Source organism: Parasteatoda tepidariorum, chromosome 12, assembly GCF_982258835.1.
Source record: "Parasteatoda tepidariorum strain Cologne lab strain chromosome 12, Ptep-v5.0, whole genome shotgun sequence".
Taxonomy (NCBI): domain Eukaryota; kingdom Metazoa; phylum Arthropoda; class Arachnida; order Araneae; family Theridiidae; genus Parasteatoda; species Parasteatoda tepidariorum.
The window spans coordinates 934,158-957,646 of NC_141766.1; the positions used below are offsets into that span (position 1 = coordinate 934,158).

At 30.1% G+C, this 23,489-nt stretch overlaps 1 protein-coding gene across 1 annotated transcript in view; it reads left to right on the forward strand.

Annotated features, from left to right (window-relative positions):
• LOC122272702 (uncharacterized) overlaps positions 1-1,598 on the forward strand; it is a 37,485-nt gene extending 35,887 nt beyond the window's left edge. The window contains exon 4 of the transcript XR_015430893.1: positions 1,553-1,598. The gene's annotated coding sequence lies outside the window, so the exon portion shown is untranslated. The remainder of the gene's footprint in view (positions 1-1,552) is intronic.
• The last annotated feature ends 21,891 nt before the right edge of the window (positions 1,599-23,489 follow it).

Sequence of the window (23,489 nt, forward strand, 5' to 3'; positions counted from 1 at the left end):
GTAGCATGTTACTTTTGCTTCTTCAGAGATGTGAGGATGTAAATCATTGACGTAAATAAGGAAAAGCAAGGGGCTCAATACCGATCCCTGTGGTACACCAGCCCAGAGTCGTTTCCTTTTGGATAGTACACCGTTAAATTAAACCCTAATTACTCTGCCTCTTAAAAATTCTGCAATCCAAATCAGGGCATTTCCATTTATTCCAATTTTGTGTGCTATTTGAATGAGCCTCTGCCTCCAGACACGGTCGAACGAGGAGGTCATGTCTAGAAATATGGCAGTTGTTTTTCTTGATGGCTTCTGTTGGAAAGAATCAATTATCGACTGGCAAAGATAAAAGAGCTGGTCTGTGGTTGAGTGTTGCGCTCTATAAGCTGTCTGATAACAGTTAATTTTTTGGTTGTTGGTGAGCCAGTGTATTAGTCTTGAATGAATCAAACGTTCAGTCAGTTTACACAAGATGCTGGTTAGAGAGATAGGACGATAGCTGGAGAGGCTATCAGCGTTTTTATTCGGTTTTAGGATGGGAATGATTATTGTTATTTTCCATTCTTTCGGAATCTTACCTGTTCGCCAGGATTTATTGATGATGGTGAGTAGCTGCTCTTTAGCAGTACTTCCTAAATGCTTTAACATCGATGCAAAAATGAGGTCATTTCCCGGGGCCTTGTTAGATGGCGTTTTGGCCAGTGAAACATTTAGCTCATGTAGCGTGAAGTCTCCAGAAAAGTCCCAAATTGAGTTGTCATTTTTCGCAGTTAGAAGAACTCTTTTGCTGCTAATGAGTATTTTCTTATCTGCTGTTTCGTAGTTAAGTCTTGAAACCCTTGAGTAGTGTTCAGCTAGAGCAGCGGTGCGCAAACTTTTTTCGACTGCGACCCCTTTTGTAGAGAGAAAATTTTTGGCGACCCCTAGAGATAAATGTTTACAAATACGATGTATATTTCGCGCATTTCCTTCGTTTCTTCGAATAAAAACATCATCATATTTTACTCATATTAATTTTATTTATAATTTTAAGAAAATACTTTTTGTATAACACAAAAATCAGTAAATTGCCCTTTAATGAGATGTATTTGGCTGCTAGTTTCTAATTATCTCATCGATGTTTGGATGTATGTTGCTAATTGCAATTCGCATATCATCTTCAGGGTTTAAACGCGAGCGGTTTTTAGTGTTTTAGTATTATTTAGTTGAATTTTGTATGGGTTTTATGATTTCTGACTCGATATTTCGTGACATTTCGGAAATCCAATTGCAATTAAACAGTGAGTGACGGCGCTTCACTTTTTATATGTACACTGTATGGTATGCAGCATGCAGGGATAATGCATTTCATAAAAATTTGGCGACCCCCACAGGGGTCACGACCCCTAGTTTGCGCACCACTGAGCTAGAGCATTAGCTGTATCAAGATCGTTGGTAAGGGGCCTATTGCCATCTGAAATAATATTTGAGTTTGTTTGAAAATTTCCATTGGTGTTTTCCAAAATTTTGATGATTTTCCAATGTTGACTCTCTTTCCTAGGGTCTAGTTTATAACAGAATTCAGCCCATTTCTCTTGTTTATGACTGTGTGTGAATAAAGTATTTATTTAAATTAAATAGAAAACTTTTTGGTTTGATTTTCAAACAATGAGTAATTAAAATAGCTCTTTTGGACCAGTTATGAATTAAATATAATTATCCAAAATAAGTCTGTAAAAACAAGTAATCAAAACAGAATTACTTTCTGTTGGTTTATATTCAAGGCTTTTCTAACACATCAATTCACTTTAATAAATTCTTGTTAACAGTTCGTTAACCAAATCATAATTCTATCAGATTGTCACAACGTTTATGTGTATTAATAGGGATAGACTTCACTGCCGTTCACATCAATCTTTATTACCTAACCTATCCTGTTTTTTTTTCCTTCATAAGTTGAAGCCACTTCAAGTGTACACATCAAAATGAATGTTGCTTTATTATGCTTGAGCTTTCCATTACAATGTCTTCTATATTTTAACAATAAAGTGTAGTTACTTTAAAATAAAGTTTCATATTAAAGCTTAAACCATAAAAAAAAATTGCTTTTGTTATCATTCCATTTACAATTTTGCTTTCTAAATTTATAAGTCATTAATGTCAATGTGTAATAAGTTAATTTTTATTCAATTGGATACCATGTTTTCCACTATAAGCAGTAATTTCATAAAGATTATTATAAAAAATAAATATAACTTATTTATAGTATAACAAACACAGGAAATAACATCCCATTTATATTATATTTACAATGAAATGATGAACAATAAAGAAGTATAGAATTACTTTATAATAAAGGAATACCTTATTTTTTACCTTTTATTTGGAATAATTAAAAAACAATAGTAGAGAATAATATTAATATATAAATAACAGGTATATGTCTAAGTGAGGTATAAAGAAATATTTGCTTAAAATTAACAGAAATTGAGTAGCACAAAGGATAGTAAGTGAGCTGCTATATATCTTTTTTTAATTACGTATGTAAGTTTTAATTTAATTTAGTATTTGCAGTTGGCTAACAGATCATGACCCAAAAATTATCTTTTTAAAATGCCAATTAAGAAAATATGAATCTTTGAAGGATCCTATGGCGAATTTTTTGGCTAATAACAATTACATAAGCAACAATGAAAGACTGCAAGACAATTATCTTTTTATGATAAGTAAAATAACAGACCTGCTTAAAAGAGGATTAATTCAGGTATACTAACATTTAAAATAAGCTAAATATACTGAATACTAATTTTTCTACTTTTTCCTAAATAAAATTTAAATAATCAACTTGGAAGAAATACCTAAAATTATTACGCAAACAACTGAATTTAAGAACATGATACAAGTAGTTTCCCTCCAACAAAGATTGATTCAGTAAGAAAACCCAATAAAAGTGGAGCTTTCTATTTCTTTTTACATATTCTCTTAATACTTAAAATGATTAACTATTAAATTAATAAAAGATATATCATAGTAGTCGGACATCTGATTTCTTTCTTTTTGGAGAATCTCCTATATTCATATATCTAATAATAAGCATCTGAGATACTAAGAATTAGTTTTTAAATGTTGAATTTTTACATCACATATGAAACAAAAACAATGTCTGTAAACTTTGCAAAATGAAGGTTGCAGTTGCTAGCTTAGGATAAATAAGACAAACAGTGCTACTAGCAGAGTGTATCTCTAACAGCAATGAAGCTCATTTAATTTCCTTCGATTGGTGTCTGCTAAACTATTTCAAAACTATGGCTTTTATTGCTTTCATATAGAATTCTATCTTACAATTAATTATTAATCATAATGTATTTTTATTACAAATTGATATCGACATGCGCAATTGTAAATTGCGACGAGAATTATTTTTGTATTTTGTTTTAAAACGACAAGAATTATTTTTGTAAAAATTTTCATAACGAATTTAAATACATAAAAATATGAATTATTTCAAAGGGGCTGATGAAAAAAAATTTGAATAAAAAGAATTTGTTTTTAAATTCAGTTTCTTATTACTTTCGGTTGAAACATTTGTTAAAAGCTTTTACACATTGTACAGTCCGCAAAAAAAAAAAAAGATATCACCCTGAATAACTTTCGCTCTAATGATCGGATTTTCACGAACTAAAAGTCAATCTTAATGGTTCCCGGGGGTGACCTCAAATATGCTATATAATTAGTGCTAACTATTAATTAAGTTACACAATCAGACACAAAAACGTACTTTCTCTGATAAAACATATATTTTTTTTTACATATTTGGAATCTAGACACTTGAATTAGGGGGGGGGGGTAGACAAAATTTTGAAAAAATTGAGTTGTAAATTGGATAGCAATAAAGGTTTATATATTTGGCGATAGTCCAGAAAACCGCCAAAAAAAGTCGCCAGCGCAAATGAATATTTTAAGATAACCCATTGACTAATTCAAAAGCTTAATGCTTAATTTTACTAGGTTGCTAGGCAACCTAGTAAAAGAACTCTGAATGTGAAAAAAAATGAAATAATGATCTGTGATTGCTGGGAGAGGTTTAATTTATTGTTAATAGAAAATATCTCAAAGTTTCAAGGCAATAGACAATTTTTAAGCTGATTTCTGTTCAAAAAGCAAAAAAAAAAATTTTTAAATCTCCTTTGAAAAGAAAATTTGAATTGATTTATAAATTATTTATGATTTTTTAAGTTTTTAGAATTTAAATACATGAACTTTTTATCTGATATTATTTAGATATGTTGTTTTTGCTATATTTATTCGAGGATTTCTTACTAAAATCAAATTGACATAACTTATTATAGCTATATACAAAATTTTAGGGATAATCATTTTTACAGATTTAATCGAGTCTTCTAGGCAAGAAAGTTTGAAAAAACTAAAAGTGCTTGAAAAAGAAAATGTAGATTGTATAGTAATTCTAATACACATTCACAAGGTTTTCTATAATTTACGATATTTCTTTTTTCTGTAACTCAAGGAATTTCTGAGTGTTTAGTGGCATTTTAAAAACATTAAAACATGTTATATTTAAGAATAAGATATTGAAATAATATGTTGCATATTGTATGATTCATTGTTTAAAAAATCGCTTCATTCTGCTAGATATTTAGGTTACATGGTTTTCTTTGGATAAAGATGATTAGCAAATAGCATCCTCATGTTTTGATACATTCTGAAACTTACGTTCGCAAATTCACCATAAAATGTCGCACAGCATATTCTTCAATTACGATAAGCTACATTTACCCCCAAATACTGCTACTATGATTATTTTTGTTTTCTTATATATATCTAATACTCTCTTTTTAAGCAGAGCTCGTAAGATCCTTAAGATACTGAAATGGGGGCACAAAAACTTAAAAGATAAAACATTTAATTTCATTAACTCAAAATATCTGGTCTCAAAATTTTAATTTTTAGGTTAAATATAACTTTTACAATATTGATGCTATTACGTTTTTAAAGACCACATAAATCCTGTTAAAATATAGAAATGCTTATGTTTAATTTAACGAGTGTAAAATCCTTATCAAAATAATGATCAAGACTCAAATGTAAAACGGTATAATTGATGATAAAAACTCACCTTGCCTCAAAAAATATGAAGAGGGAAGTAAAAGTCGACATGTTTCGAGCGTTCAAATATAATCGCCCATTCTCAAAACTTGTCAAGCTTGAATAACTTGTGACTTTTATAATTGGACACTCAAAATATGTCTATTTTTATTATCATCTATTATTTTTTAAATCAATGAAGTTTTTATATTTTCGATTCAGTTTCTTAGGATTATCTATTTAGTTACACAACATATTAAATTATTTCACTCGATATTAAAATAAGTTTTACATAAGCTATAGGCACAGGTTCTTTGATTGAAAAAAATAATAATTCACTACTTTCTAAAAAAATCAATGAATTTTTTTTTGCTGCAAGCCTTAAATTTCAAAAGTCGAATGTGAAAATGGAATGTCCCCTAGCACAGTGTTCCCCAACCTTTTTATCACTGCGGATCACTTTTACCTGTCAACGTTTGATAATTTTACCGCGGCCCGTAAGAGGGGGTGGGGACGTTGATTGTTTATATTTTAGATTATTTTGATTTATTAATTTTAATTTAATTGTATTTAAACATGCCTTCAAAATAAAATACATTTACACCAAAAAATAAATATAAAGTGATTTAACATTTTAATTTACTAGAACAATAAATTAATGGGAACCCTGAGCTTGTTTCTTTGCAATGAGATGGTTCCATCTGAGGGTAATCGTTTTAAAACGTTAAAAAAATTATGTCACTACCTTCGGGAGCCCTTTTTTTTAAATAAATAAAATTTTAATGGAACACAGATATTTTTAATTTTTGGTATAAACCTAGGAATTTAAATTCAGTTTCAATGAAATGTGCGGCCCGGTGCCTTTTGATCCACGGACCGGTACCGGTCCGCGAACCAGGGGTTGGGAAACACTGCCCTAGCACCAGGAATCGAAATTAAATAGTTTCAAGGACAACTATTTCAAAAAAGTTTGCGTTTCCGTCCTACTCGAAGTTGTTTGAAAAGGTATTTTTTATATATCGATTTCAAAGTTTATTCTACATATATTTTAGGGTATACTTTCGGAGTATTTCGATCGAGCTTATTTTTACACCCTTATTTGCTTAAAATTATTAAATAATTTGCTTAAAATAAAATATTCAAGCTACCTGATTTAATGCATTTATAGTATAATAGTAAACGGGGCTTCCATCGCATATCCTTAACCTTGATACCGCTATCATTAAATATATGGAATAAGCTTAGATAAATAATAAAATTAATTGTTTTCTCGTTTTAATTTTCAAGGAAATATGTTTCGATCAAACAGATTTCATTCTGGAAATAGCGAAATTATTGAGTAGGTCCCTTGGAGTAATATCATTCTTATCCTCTTTTGACGAAATATAGGGAAAATTGGTTTTCACAATTTCTGAAAAAAGTATGTTCGCCTTCTTGCCACGTTTTTTTTAATTTTATTTATTTATTTATTTTTAATCAAAATAAGATCGGAAATTGCGTATTTTTTTATTGAATTTTGTTTTAAAAATCAGATGGTTCCAAAATCGGCACGGCTTCGGAATCTTCTTACAAATTTCAATTTTTATTATTTCCTGCTTAACAAAATAAGGCATTTCTCCTGATAACAAATTATACAACAATAATATCTTGGAAATCGTGCTAAAGAAAAAAATTAAACAACAAACTGAGATAAACAAACTGAGATATTTTAAGACGCTTAAAAATTTTGGCTACGTATTCGAACGCTTTTTATGTTCGGTATCTTTAGACTCTTTGTAGTGACTTCTAAAGCATCAACACTATTTTAGATAATCTATGTTGAAGTCACAAGAAACAAAACAAAAAAAAGACTATCAATGATTTATATTCCTTTTTCGAAAAAAATAGTATGCTTAGTAAATAATCATCTGTTTTGCATTAAATAATTGTAAACAGTGGAATGTTTTTAATTTCTTAACAAGGTTTTATTCTTAGCAAGCAGACAATAATTCTTTTTAAAAAAATCTTGACTATAATTTAAAAAGGAACTTCACTTTAAAGAAAACCTAAATTAAAGTACTAAAAAATTGATTAGTATATTAATGAAGAAATAATAAACGTAGTAGGGTAAGGAATAAGATTTTTAAAAATGTTAAAATTAAATTAAATAGTTGGTAAAATAGTTCTGCGAAACACTTCCGGACAGGTGATTAAAAAATTACTTCTAACATTAAGACGATATATAAGATGTTGAGAAATTTGCGATGATGTGAGGTATGTTTAAATATGTTTACTACGTATTTTTACTAATATGTATAAAAAATGTATTCAAGAAATTGATAAATATTTTTTTCCAAATCTATTCATACGTATGTATGTAATACAAAAATTAAATACTTTTGTATTAATAAAAGCATTAAAACTTCATTCCTTTTCATAAAATATCTTTAGTAAAGGATAAGGGTAGAAATTCTATTTTGGGACTTCAAGGCTAAAAACATGCCAATGAATAATAATTAAATTTATACTTCAAAAGAGAAGTTATTTTAAGATTTTTCACTTCCATATAAGGAAAGATTAAACGATTTGCTTTGAGTAATAAATAAATTGATGAGGCGTAGGAATACAGAAAAAGGCAATAATGACTGACCTCTTAACAACTTTTAATCATCCTATAAAATGCAGGAGCAATGTTTTAGCGTGACTTTTTGGTGTATAATGTTTACCAACTAAACTTCGTCAGATCTGACGGTAACTCTGTCTCTCCCTCTCCGTCTGGAGAGGGATGAAAATGCTATTTCACCATCGTTTAGTAAAATAAAAGATTATGCCGAAAATGGATTCGTTAATCATGCTGCTTTGACTGTAAATAACTAAAAAATAACGGTGTGGTTACACCGTTATTTCAAGCCGGCAGGACTTTTGCTTTGTGCAGGAAACCCCTTGAAAGAAAATTTTTGTGCAATACTATCTCTTGGGACTTAGGCCTAACGTGACCGCTACCTCGTCGAGAAGGATTCCTCATCCCTTCGTCAAAAATCTTGGATGAGTTTTCACCCCCTTGGATTGAAGAGAAAAACTTACTTCATTGGATTCCTGATAGAGATAAAAATGTTTTCGATTAGAAATCCCATCCCTTTACAAGTGACCTACGGAAAGTTTAGTTATGCCAGTGCTACTCTGGATTAATCGTCGATGAAGTGTTTTCTCACCCCGGAATGGTTTACGGCTTTATCCAGCTTTGTATCCTTTAAGAATTTTTTTTCTAAAACATTTAGTTCTTTGATTTTTAATGATTAATAAGAAAAAGAAAGCAAAGTGCGCGAATGATTTTTTTTCCTCTTCGCCAAATATTGAAGAAGAAAAAGTGATACATAAATTATTTTTTTTTCTTCTTTCTCAAAATTTGTGATACTGTTATGATTACATAATTTAGAGTTAAAAATTTTTTTTATTCTGAATAATTGAGTATATTATTAATGTTGGATTGCATTTATTATATTTATATTCGTTTTATTTTTAAATTATGATATATTTTTTTTCTCTTTAACGAAATTGATGAAGGTCGACGTTGGAGAGTAGGGTGTTCATATTTTATTGAAATTAGATATGAGTAATGATAAAACTTTTTATTATGAATAATTGAATAGAATGTTTTTAAGAGTTAGATTGCATTTCTTGTGTTTATATTGCTTTTTTTAAAAATATGATATATTGTTTTTATAGAGCATTTAAAATGTTTTTGAAGGAAATAAATGCGGTTCAAACGTCAATTAAATTAGTGATGGCCAACAAAATTAAGTTTTTTTTTTTTTTAAACTTTTGTTTCCAAATGATTTATCCCGATGAAATCGAAAAAAATAAAAAAAACTTTAAGGAAATTTGTAAAAATTTTGCTTTTTCGGACTTGGTCAAAACTAAATATTCCTATGAAGAAAAAAAAAAATGTGTGAAAACTTAAAATGTTACCCAAACAAAAGGACAGTTAACACTTAACAAAATTTGCGAGTTTCTCTTATTACGATAGGCGAAATTTTTAACTCAGTTAAGTTTTTATACTTGATACTGATTTACCATATGCTTTAGTAGGGTTGTAGACTTGCAAAGAGTTTTGTTTGTTTATTAATTGTGTCGGACCAGTTGTTACTTAATTTGGTAAGAGATTGATCACCTCTGCTAATTCAAACAATGACAACTTATCTTTGCACATTAAACAGCAGACTTCTAAAAATGTTAAGGTTAAAAATTGTGGAAAAAAGAAAGTTGGATGTTTCAGTAAAAGTAAACATCGAAAAAAATGAAAAGTTTGATGTTTCATTAAAAGTAAGCATCGAAAAAATAAAAGTTGAAGATGTCTCAATAAAAGTAAACATCGAAGAAATAAAAGGTTTGATGTTTCGGCAAAAGTAAACATCGAAAAAATAAAAGTTGAAGATGTTTCAATAAAAGTAAACATTGGAAAAAAGAAAAGAAAAAAAAGGTGAAGGGTAACAAAAAGAAAAGAAAAAACAGGAAGAAGAAAGAATGACCAAGAAACTGATTGATTATGAATTAATTAAAATAAAAATGTAAGAAAACGAAATTTTGAAATAGTACAGGTATCAAAACTTAGGAAATATCACAACCCACAAATGTTAAAATTAAATCATGAATAATGTTCAAAATAAATGTTTTTGCTTTCTTCAAAGGAAGAAGTAATCCCTATATTTTTGAGAGATCCGAATCGCGTGTGGAGATGTTTGGCGAGGAAACTTGAATTTTTTTTTCTCAACACAGTGAAAAAAAAAAAAAAAAAAAAAACAATTTATAAACTATTTTTGTTTTATCCAGTCTGGATCTCTCAATTTCACAGTGCTTCATGAAATTTTGTTTTTTTTTTGTTTAAACGGGGAATACAGAATTTCATCAAGTAAATAACCCCATTAACCATACAGAATCTTAAATTCTGATTAAATGACACTTGTTGTCCAGGTCGTTTTGTATAAAAATTTTGTATATTTTTGTGTGAAAAATTTTGAAAAGTTTAGTAGAATAGTTATAAAATGTTTCATTTTTTCTTTCTGTTTAGTTCACTAAACAGATAAATTTTATTATTATGTTTTTATTGTTGCTGTAAATAATTTTTTTTCACATGTTGAAAAAGGTTATTTGTAAGAAAGAGGACAGTCATACCAACATAAAGTTTATATATTCATAGTATTTTAAAATTTTTATTTTGGCTTACCAAAATTTTTTTTGGGGGGGATGTAATACAAAAATTAAATACTTTTGTATTAATAAAAGCATTAAAACTTCATTCCTTTTCATAAAATATCTTTAGTAAAGGATGAGGGTAGAAATTCTATTTTGGGACTTCAAGGCTAAAAACATGCCAATGAATAATAATTAAATTTATACTTCAAAAGAGAAGTTATTTTAAGATCTTTCACTTCCATATAAGGAAAGATTAAACGATTTGCTTTGAGTAATAAATAAATTGATGAGGGTAGGAATACAGAAAAAGGCAATAATGACAGACCTCTTAACAACTTTTAATCATCCTATAAAATGCAGGAGCAATGTTTTAGCGTGACTTTTTGGTGTATAATGTTTACCAACTAAACTTCGTCAGATCTGACGGTAACTCTGTCTCTCCCTCTCCGTCTGGAGAGGGATGAAAATGCTATTTCACCATCGTTTAGTAAAATAAAAGATTATGCCGCAACTGGACTCGTTAATCATGCTGCTTTGACTGTAAATAACTAAAAAATAACGGTGTGGTTACACCGTTATTTCATGTATATTATTGAAATTGTATCAGTTATTGAAAAACAAAATCAAAAAATAAAAATAAGCACAATCTGGTGTATAATCATATTCTATCAGAAGCATGCTTTTATAAAACTCGACATTCGTTGAATAAAATGTTTTTTATTCAATAAGATGTTTTATTCAAATTTCTTTACTAAATTGCAAATAGAATTTTAAACTATTAAAAAAGAAACATCGTATTTTATAGTTTTAAAAAAATGAAAATAAAAAGATTTGCAAACGATTATTAGCGAAAAAAATATGAATGAAATTTTCGCTACGCGCGCTAAGTTAAGTTCCTCGTAAGTTTATCACATTTTAATATTTATCGCCCCACTTAATCATTTCTTCATTGTCGCCAAATTATTTTTTTTTAAATAATTAATTTTAATTTTTCTCATCTTCTAATAAATAAAAACAGTTGAAACTTTAGATTTTTCAATCGAAAAATATGTTGATTAAAATGGTATAAAAAATTCATACCTTATAATTCAACTTTTTTTCATCTTCACTTTAATTAAATAATAAAAAATGATAAATAATTATTAAAAATTATTTTTTTCATGAAATTATCTTTGGGTAAATGAGTTTTATGAGTGGGTGCAATTTTTATTTTTTGAATTGCTTCATTAGTTTTTAAAATATGACAGAAAACGCAAAAAGCGAAATTAACATTAAGGGGTCCGAACTTTGAATCGCTTTCCTGACCAAACTATGGGGACCACATTTCCCAGATTGCGGCTACCCCATATATTTTGAAGATGGAAAATCCAAATATGTAAAAAAAAATGTATGTTTATTCAGAGAAAGTACGTTTTTGTGTCTGATTTCGTAACTTAATTAATAGTTAGCACTAATTAATTAGCATATTTGAGGTCACCCCCAGGAACCATTAAGATTGACTTTTAGTTCGTGAAAATCCGATCATTAGAACGAAAGTTATTCAGGGTGATATCTTTTTTTTTTTTTGCGGACTGTACATGACTTGACGAAGTCATACTTAGATAATATATAACGAACACACAAGCCTATTACACTAAGCACACAAGGCAAAATAAAGAATTGTAGACTGTCTATTAGATATAAAAAAAACATGATTAGATTTCACATTTTCAAGAACAATAAAAAAAAAGAAAGTTGAAAAATAAAATTTTTACAAGAATCTATTTTTAAATAAAATTGTGAGACATAAACATTAAAGCAAGTATGAATTTTTCATTCAAAACAAAAACTGCTTATAAAAAATACAAGAGCGGTGTGAAGATAGAAGTGAATAAGAAAGACATTTATAAATAAAACAGAATAGCACAATCATTTTCCTACTCAATCAACGAAATAGTGTTGCACGCTGTTGTAATATGTGACGCAAGGTTCGGTCGGGTTATCATATTCTCAATTTTTCGGTTTTCAGAGAGCTTATTCTCGACCGCGCCAAGCGGTGCCAAAACCGTGAGTGCAACCGGGTTCGAATCCGCATCCGGCTTGCACCGACCAAAGTGCTGACGTGAAATATCCTCAGTGATAGACGGATCAAGGGTTAGAGTTCCTTTGCCGTCAGGCTATCGTGGTTTTCCTCTCCATGTAACGCTAATGCGGGTTAGTTACATCAAAAAGTCCTCCGCGAAGACAAAATTTCCCCCAATACTTGATCCAGGAGTTCCCTTGTCTTCTGAGCTGAGTTCAAAATTACACGGCTACGGTGTTGAACCTTAGAAGTCGTGAACCCAAAAATTGGGTCGGCTGTTAAATGACGGTTATAAAATAAAATTGCAGCTACTCTATGTTTTGGGAGTCAGAAATCCGTAGAAAAAAGGGTATGATTATTCAGAGAAAATACAGGTTTGTCTGATTTCGTAACTTAAAATATTGTCTGCACTAATTAGCATATTTGAGGTTACCTCCTCTAATCTTTTAAGTCCTAGAACGTGAAGAACCGATCATTAGAGCAAAAGTTATTGAGGATGGTCCATTTTTTTTTTTTGCGCACTATACTTATGCTGCATTGTGAATTTCTTGTTATTCCATTCATTTAAAGGAGCTTTACCATTTAAAGCCTTATGTGAAAGTCTATTCAATTTTGTGTTACTAGTTCATCCCACAATTCTTTTGGCAAGTTACCATAGTGCATTAAACTTCTTACACCTACAAGGAAGCACTCATCAGATGCAATAAAATCGAAAATTAAGCGAAAAATTTTATTATGCGAATGATTATTTCTACCAAAAAGAAAAATACGTATTCCTCTCTATCCTAAAAAAAAAAAAAGTTCAAGAGAATTTCTTTGGTACAAACCTTGTATATTTTATTCAATTACAGTAATTTCCGTTCGATTCGTCGCATAACCAATTATGCTTACATTATTTGCATGTAATATAATTATAAGGAACAAGAGATATTACATAAGCATGAGACAAACTACCGTGAAAAACATATTAATATGTTCGATCATAAAAAAAAATTTTAAGTGTTGCCTTTGGCTAAGAATTTTGAAAATTGGTTAGTACTTTTGATATTTGACTAATAATTTGAAGTCCTAAGCTTGGGCCCTGCTTCTATAATAATACTGCTACACCATTCATTTCAGGTGAATAAGTGTTTGTACACTTCCTCTTCATTTCTAAGATGTTATTTAATGTAGTTAGATACAATCTTACTACCTTGATCTGTTTTAATTCATTTAATCTTACTGCCCTGATGCCTTTCCATTTCACTTTTATATAATTTAAAATCTTCAAACACATCATTTGAATGTACAAACAACAGAATATCTAGAAAAATTATCAATGATTTAGAAAATAAGTAGCACCACCTAAAGAACTAATAGGCGCATCTCTGGTCCCGCACATCTTAAATAAATGTAATAGTCCTAAAACATTTGAACTAATTCTATAAATTTGATTAAGTGAAGCTCTAGTACTTTGTACTTTTAGTTAAGTGTGACATGTATCACAAAGTTACAGTTCTTGTTTTCAGTGGTATGTGTAAATAAATACAAGGTTGCCACAAGCAACTAAAATGCGACTATTTGCAACTATTTTCAGGAAAAGGAGACAATTGGGAGACTTTTCTGTGCTCCTAGCGACGTTTTTAGCATAAATTGGGTTGACAACCTGCGACCCGCTGGAGCTTCTGAACACAATGAATTTTTTTCTTAAAAAATAAAAAAATTTAAATTGCAAATTTCAGTCATCACTTTTTAATGGGCTCAATTTGCACAGATTTTATTGTAAGTTTCTCGATCGCTTTTTCAACGGTTATTGCTACGAAATTCAGCATGATTTTTAAAAGAAAAAATTTTTAATGCGCTTACCTTGCATGAATTTCGAATTTGAATAATCACTTTTCACAATATATCTAAACATATTTTTATTGATAAAAGGGGAAATTTTTTAGAAAAAGTTTATTTTTTTAATGAATTCTAGTAATTAAAAGTATTTTCTTCAAGCATCACTGGCTACGGTCAGTGTGCGGGTGGGTGACCACTTGGATCAGTCTGCGTAGGGACCGAGGGTGTGCGGTATTGGTCCTCGTTAAACTGTGCTACCGTAAAGTGCTCGACTTCGCGCACAGGTCGTCGGGCTACCGAGCAGGGGTGCCATCCCCTCCGCAGAGGATCAGAATTGTGATGGCATGTCTTCGGATCATCCTCCGGGATGTTTCCCAGACCGTCGCCAATAGCCCATTGTGCAGCTCTAGTGCGACGTAAATTAACAACAACAACAAAAGTATTTTCTGCAAAAGATACTAATTTTTTGATATAAAAATTTAGTGCTAGAACACTAGCGTTTGTATAAAAATTATCATATTTGATACCAACTTGACTAAATGAATCATGGTACATGACAATTAAGTCATTTGATAAAATTTTAGTCACATTATTGAACAATTTTTGTTCTTATTTAGACAACTATTTTCATACTGAAAACAACTGTTTTGTTCATTTTTTTTCTGTGGCAACCCTGTAGATATTACTGTGTCCTAAAATTTTAGAAGTAGCCTCTGCCACAATAATGTCACTAGGAAGTTCAACTAAGTCACTAAACAGATTTTTCATTACAAAAATATTCAATAGCTGCTGAATCCATCACAAATCAGATGTTCTGGGTATTCATAATATGGGCTGAAGCATAGTAAGTAGAGTCTTTTGATGACTTGCTCTCATGACCAGAAGATGTAGAAGACTTTAGATTTCCAACGGTTTTGTCCAATTAATCCACAGTGATAACACTTAGGGGAGAGTCGGGTAGCCCCGCCCACTTAAGGAGTATTGCTTATATTTCTGTATAATATTGAGTAATAATCAATATTTTTGTATGTTTCTATTGTTTTATCATCTAATTAATTAATGCAAAAAGAATAAACCAAAAAAAGAATAGTTTAACTTAAAAAAATAGAAATTTAAAATATTTGACTACTGTATTCAACATATTTTCAAAACTATTGTTTGCCATGTTACCAGCTGCATAAATACTTAAAACTTTGAAAATAATCTTTTTTTAACATAACAATTAATGTGAATTTGACCATTAGCCAACTGAACTGAGAGTAGGTTGTGCTCATTCAAGCTCTGATTCAGCCATGCCGATAATCCGATCTGTCCGCGGCGGTAAGGTTTTACCTTCCGGCCGGCGACCCGACTCGACAGGAGATGCCTCCGCTGATCTTGACATTGCGATTTCGAATGCCTCTGAAGTGTTCGAAAACCTTTCGAATAGACTTAGCAGCTTTAACACCAACTTTTTCCTGGACTTGCTATCCAAGAAGGATCCAGCTCCTACTCCAAAGCCTGATTTGGAAATAGAGAAATCAACAGAGCCTGTGCCCGCTCCCGAGCCCAGAGTTCCTGAATCAACTGAGACTACCGAGCCTGATGAGGAAGCCTCGGCGTCCGAGCCAGTGTTCACCGAAACTCCTAGCATAGAGCCTCCAGCCAAAAAGAGACGGAAGAAAGAGAAAAAGACCAAAGCAGTCAAAGAAATCAGAGATTCTTCCCCAGCTAAGCCTACTGCCTGCCCTTCGCCTTCCGATGCTCTTCCACAGCCGGAGTCACCCCCACCAGCCCCGATGGAAACCACCGAGGAAGCGCCTACTGATGCTGAATTTTCCAGGCCCTTTTTAGAGCCAGTAATTAATGCTGAGAAATCACCCAAGTTCCTGAAAGTGCTTCTACGTGGCCTCCCTAAGGACTTTAATTCAGACTTAATTTCCCTTGAATTAGGGAAATTGAACATAGAAGTTCCCAAAATCGTCCAATTCAAGAAGAGGGTGGGTGGAGCTTATAGGCTCCTCCCACTTTTCCTAGTGATCATCCCGCAGCTGACCAATCACATGAAGATTTTCCACACCGAGATGATCAAAGATTTCCCGGTCAGCATAGAGCGGTTCCACGGCGGCCGTCGGCCGATTCAGTGTTTCCGCTGCCAGGCTTATGGTCACACACATAACTCTTGTACTAGCCAACCAAAGTGCATGAAGTGTGCCGAAGGGCACTACTCATTCCAGTGCAAGAAATCTAAGGACACCCCTGCAAGTGCAGCCAAGCCCACACATCCAACTTCTCGGGGTGCGAGGCCCGCCCCCGCAGAAAGAATTACAGAGAGAATTACCTCCCCAGCCACATCAGCCCACCGACTCGTATCACTCTTCAAAGAAAAGCAAGAGCTGATGAAAAACGAAGAAGTTTTAAACCTTCTTCAAGCACTCTTACCCCAATCCACCCTTATTTCTTCATCTTAGATGGAAATGTAGATAGCCTTAGGGGCTAGAGGCACTGAAAACCTAGTTAAAATTGGTATGACGATTAGTGTCCGATGGCCTATGACTTGACAAAATATTCTATACATATGAAATTGACAGTGGACGGGGATACCCGACACTCCCCTACTCTCAAGGCCGGATTAGCCATTAAGCACACTAAGCACGTGCTTAGGGCACCAGAGGATAGGGGGGCACCACAAAGTCTAACTAAATGTTCGCAGTACATAATTTTTTTTTTTTTTGAAACATTGATAATAAATTTATTATTTTGAGCTTCCATTTTAAGAGTAGATAACAACCATTTCTAAGTACGAAATTTCACATAATTAAAAAAAACAAAACGAAAGATGTTTTGTATCAAAAATTTTCGGTCTTCTAATGAAATTAGGAAGTAAATTTCTATGCGATAAAAGCTCTATTTATTTATGAATTACAATGATTCCATAACATACTGCTACAATTCATGTTTACAGAATATTTTTCGCAGTTGTAGCAAGTTAATACTCCGGCAATTTGATATTTTTATGAAAAAAAATTTGATTTACAAAATTTTGATGCAATCGTTTGATGATGTAAAAAATGTGATTTTTGATGTGAAAAAAAAATTTATGTTGTGCATGTTTTTGTTTATACTACATAAAATATTTGCTTATACTATATTTGTAATTATATTCTCATTGCAACTGGAAAAGAAGTCATCAAATTACGTAAAGGTTGTGTTGCAAAAATTTATTTCAAAAATTTACGTCAAAGAATTTTTTTTATTCACTGAATTAAGAAAAAGGAGTTGTGTTTAAGTATCATTTTTCGAAATTTCTTTGTGGAGGAGAGGTTATATTTGCGAAAAATATGATCACACACATCGCATCACTTATGATTTTTTTTATCTATATATATCGAATACCGAAATTAGATTTTAAGATTTAATATATATACTACGTAATATGAATGCAAGCAGCTAGTTTTTGAATATGGAAAGAATTATAGGTTCCTTAGTCCTTAGAGTCTTGTATAAATACAAATGTTATAAAAGTTGAGCACAATGTGTAAATTCTCAATGTGAACCGGATGTTCGTTGACGGTGAAAAATACGTTAAGAAGAGTACCCATTAAAACTAATTTAATTTTGAAATCAAATGTAAGAAATAAGTAGCAATAAAATCAAATTTTCAATCATTGAATTTTGCTTAGTGCAAGTAAACTATATTTTGTGCATCTTGTAACGAAATTTGTAAAAATTATAATTAAGAAATAAGAAAAGTACTGAAAATTTCAAATTAAAAATAAATAGCAAATTTAAGAAAGATATTTTTATTAATTGAATTTTAAAATATGTTTAATGACTAATAAGGAAAATCCCTAATGATAATGATTATATATATGGGCAATTCCATATGTGACGGAATGACATTTTGACTTGCATGATAACAATTAATTGAAGTTTCTATGCATCTAATTTCAAATAAACATGATTTTTTCTCATGCATATCATTATTATTGGTATAATGTGATTCATAAACTAAAAAAAAAGAATTTATTATTTTTTTTATTTTTAATTTTATGAACTTTTTACTTGTGTGACGGAATGACATTTTGGCAACCAAGCTTTCGGCATGCCGCTTAGAACTGGTAGTTTCTGTGAATTTTGCAACTATTATTTTCCTGAACTATTTTTTACTTTTAGTATAATGTGTAAGCAATGTAAATTGTGAATTTGGAAAATTAACCTCAGGTTGGCTAGCAGTTATTAACATCTATTTGCTGTGACGGAATGACCGTGACGGAATGACAAAAAGTTTAGTGGAAGAAAGTCTTCATTTAAAAAATGTTTTATTAATACGTAAATGATAAACAGAATGTAACAGATAAACAGAATTAATATTTAAGTAAGAATCAGTTAAAATTTCAACAATTTGAAAATTAGGTTGTTTTAGAAGAGGTTTTATATCTAACTTGCCAATGTCACATCTTATCTTCGTTCTCAGGAAATTTATGCATAAATCAATTTTTGTCCCCATGTTCTTTAAATACTTTAACATCTAAATCGTCTTTGTTTATCAAAGTAATTTGCGCTGTATATAAATGTGCCTTCTTTTTTTTCGCAGTATATTCAATTCATTATTGGGACAATGATTAAAGAGCCGACCGCATACTCCTCAATCATATTTTCCATTTCCTCTTCAAAACAGTGGCTTTTCAAATCATACACTTGGTTTTGGTTAAATTTAGAAAGCATTCCAATTTTGATGATTCGCTTCTCAACTACATGAGCATCTAGTGCAGGTCTCTTGTTCCTGGCAATGCTAATGTAGCAAGTGTCTAGCTGAAGTCATTCTCTTTTGCCCTCTCTTAAATAGAATAGCTGGACAAAAACAAAACTTCAACGATTTGTTGCTTCGACTTTATGAAATCATAAAATTCTTTTACATATTATGTGCCGTTTTACAGCAGCCAACATCTTGTTTGGCCTTTTAGAACAACATCACAATTACATGGTATTTATAGGTGCATGTGCTGTGAGGTATTAATGAAATACACTTAACAAAAATAAGAATAAGAACAAAAATGAGATAAGACACACTTTACATCAATATATGCTTCTTTATGAAAAGCCTCTTTTAAGGCCATAAGTATATATGGCATCTGCACTCTTCGTTACTCTGTCAGAGTTTGTATTATGACTGAATCCTTCATACTTGGGGACTTGTAACTAACATCATCTTGACAGTAAAATTTTTTTAACCAAATTAAACAGCTCATCAACATTACTTTTCTCACTTAGTTTCTTTTGAGTTCGATGTTAAATACTTCTCACATAAAGACTGAATTAATTTTTTTACCTCTTTTGGTGATTTTGGAAGTGAGTGTACAATTTTTTTTATGGTGAATGTACAATTTTTTTTTATGGCTTTACCAAGACTCTGCAGGAATTTGTGTAGGGAATTTAAATTATTTGTATGTAAAGAGATTGGTAGAATTTGATTTTTTCTTTGTTTACACAATCTCTGCACAACAACGTTTGCACTTCTGAGTTTTTTAAGTCCAACTTTTGTCGCGGAAGCTTTCTTCTCTGCCTTTCTTTCTCTGTTTTTTTCCCCTCATCATATCATGGGGATCTTGGTCTTTTTCAACATTTTATCTGTCTTTCAACAGCTGTTTTAGCCATTAGGTTAATTGAAAAAAAAATAATTCCCTAGTTTTTGACTAAGCTTCTCAAGGACTCGTTTTGTCATTTCATCGCCGAAGATGCGTCATTCCGTCAAGCTAATTATTGGAAGTTAATAATCAAATGCATAGAATTTTACAATTTCTCATTGATTCTTATGCCACATCTGCTTTATATTCCAAAATATACACATTTTCATTCAAAAACGCAGTTGCTATTTAAAAAAATATACTAAAACATGTGACGGAATGACACAAAAAAAAGTTACTTTTATTTAATATACTAAACTTAAAATGACTTAAAGGCTATGTTTTAAATGTTTAAATTTTATACTATATGCATATTTTTATCAAAATATTGCAAAAGAAAGATACATTTCTTTTATTTTATAAGTATTTTTCAAGAAAACAATTTGAGCACAAATGTGAAGAATTCACTTGTCAGCCATGTGATTACTTTAGAATGCTGCCAGATTCAAAAAACTTAAAATTATCAAAAATTAAACAGTAATATGTAGACTTTGGCTATTTTTGAACATATTTTTAAAATTAAAATATGCAATTCATAAAAAAAAAATTTCACTTAAAAGTTGACACTTTCGTGGAATTGCCCATATATATGCAATATATGTGTGTAATTTCATCAACTTTGATTATGAGGATAATCTGAACATGTAAATATTTTGAATATAATAATATTTTTTCTGTCACTAAAAAAAAATTTAATAGTTGTTCTTAATTTTTACTTGTAGCTCGTGTGTAAATCAGATTGAAATAAATAAATAATTAGTTAAGGTATTTCCATTATCCATTTAACTTTTTCTTAAAATAAAAATTGGTCATTATGCATAAACGAGTGGGAAAAATATTGTTGTTCCCTCTTATTTTATTATAAGTAACAGACTTATAGGAAACGTGGTTCAATTTAACCTGATCTTGTTTTCTGCCTATAACAAACAATCCCGACGTAAAACAACAAAAACTGTATATTGCCAGCATTCGATTCCATGAATTCGAAGGTTCCTGAAAAGGACCACCGTGATTGTCACCAACATATGTGTTAGAATACAAAGCTAAATTTTCTGAGAAGAAACACTTTAAAGACAAGACAAGTGTAACCAATTGATTTACTACAGACAGGGAACATCCTTTCATCTCAGATATCTTTAAGCATCCTATAGGGGACTCAAAGCCCCTTCTTTTTTTTTCGAAAGAAAAAAGGGTGCATATCTCAGAAAATTCAAATTGTCCTCCTTTCGTGGGGGGGGGGGGAGATACAAATAAATGGTGACTTATAAGATTGAAGAAAGTGGGAGGTCTAGGAAAAGAAAAGTTTCTTGATTGACATAATTTTTAACCAATAACATTGTTTATGCTACTATCAGTAATTAATTTCTCGTATTTACACACCCCTGTGTATACGTGAATGCACAGAATGTGAGTGCACTGAATCCTACATGAATGCACAGAAAAAGTTTATTCTACTAAAACATTATTCTAAATTATTGCTTTTGAAAGCATGCTGTAATAGTGTAAAGCTGATGTTGCTTCAGGTAGTAGCTAAACCCTTCAAATAATTTTATCAATAATTATTATTTATCGATCAATATTGATTGTGTCTAAATCAATATAAGTGAAGAGTTTAATTTTCCTAAAGAATTATTATATTTTAATAATAAAAAATTAATTAAACTTAAATGTAAAAATAAAATTACAATTATTAAAAATTATATAATTTTTTTTTTTTTTTTTTTGCATTTTAAGCATTCTATTACACAATAATACTCAAAAGTAATAAAAACAAATTTCAAGTTTTTGTTAAAAATACAATGTGACTCATTTTTTAAGAGGGGATGATGCCGTATTATAAGTTTCAAGAAGTAAATAAATTTTTTAAATGATTGATCCTATCGAAATAAATTTCATTCTATGACGTTATAATTAAAATAGTTATTCGATTTAAAATAAAAATTTTAGGTAACAATACACACATTTTACTTCGATTTATTTTACGAATTTGTCTTTAAATGTTGTAAAGACGGGGCCGGATTAAGACCTCTTGAGGCCCTAAGCAATGAAAATATTTTGGTGCCCTCCCTTCTCTAACAATAAAAAATATATCTAGTACTAAATCACGTTTTAATTCAAAATATAAAATTAAATTTTTTTTGTAAAAAAAAATTTTTTTATTCAAATTGAATCAAATTTTTTTTTTATAGATAATATAATCAATTGAAAACTTTTCAATTAATATTAAAAAAATAACTTATGTTTGTGTGTATGTGCAAAAAAGCAAACACTTTGAATAACTTATGATCGAAAGTTTGAACTTTTATTTACTAAGTCTCAAAATACTTTAAATTAGAAAAACAGACGCGTACTTTTTCTAGAAAAAGCATACCTTTTTTTTTCGTCAATTGATTCGAATTCTTGACTCTCGAAATAAAAGACCATATCTCGAGAATTTTTCAAACGAACTAAAAAATTTTAGCACACAATAATAAAATTCATTTACCTAAAAATAGTTCCTTGTCAAAAATAATTTGTAAGAAGTATTAATCATTTTACATTATTTTATTTATTAAGAGAATAATCGAAAGAACTTTAAATTGAAAATTTAACAAATGTCATTTTAAATGACAAAATACAAAATTTAATCTGTACTAAATCAATTAAATAAACTTGAACCTTTCAATTTTAAAAAAATTGTATATTTAACATTTAATTTCTCAAGAACTTTTCGACAGATTTTGTTCAAATTTTGTATTTTACTATTTAAATTAATATTATTTAAAAAAATGTAATAATTTGTTTTAGGTTAATGAATTTTATTATTAAGTGCAAAAATTTTTCAATTCGTTTCAAAAGTTCTCGAGACATGGCGAATTGCATGAAAACTGCAATTAAATAAAGGAGCCCAAACTTTCAACCTAAAAAAACTTTTGGGATCTTAATTTCCATGTTGTGAATACCATCCATATTTTGAGAGACAAATATCCAAATTCAACAACATATACATATGTAGGTAGAGGAAGCACGTTTGCCCGATTTCATAACTTAAAAAAATATCTTCTGCACCAACTAATTAGCATATTTTAAGTTTGGCTCTCAAACCATTTAGATTGAGATCTAGTAAGTTAAAATCCGATCATTAATTTAAGAGTTATTCAGGTTTTTTACTTTTTTTATTTTATGCACTGTATATAATAACACATAACTTTTACAAATAATAATGCTTTTCATTATTCCTTTTTCCTTATTAAACCTAATATATTAATAATGATAGGAAGAGAAATGAAGGGAAAAAATAGTGATGAGTAATTTTATAAATGCAACAATTATCTTAAATGATCCCATAAAATTTGAATTAAAAATCAGAAATGAACTTATTTCATAATAACAACTCACTCTAGATTGCATCTGTGGAAAAAAAACTAATTATCTAATAGAATTATTACTATTTTGTTTAATATTTTGGGCATTCTCGTAGTTAGTTTACCTGTCAAAGTCAAAGGTACAGAAGAGCTTAAGAGCAATAAATAACTATCAATTAAATCTTAATTTGACTAGTAAAAAAATGACCTTTCAGAAAAAATGATAGAAATCACTTAAAACTACTGCATAAGTGATAGCAATAACTTTGGTCTGAAAAAGCTGTTACAGTAAATAAAAACTTTGTCCTCAATAAGCAAATAAATGCATAAACAAAATACTTTAAATAATTATAA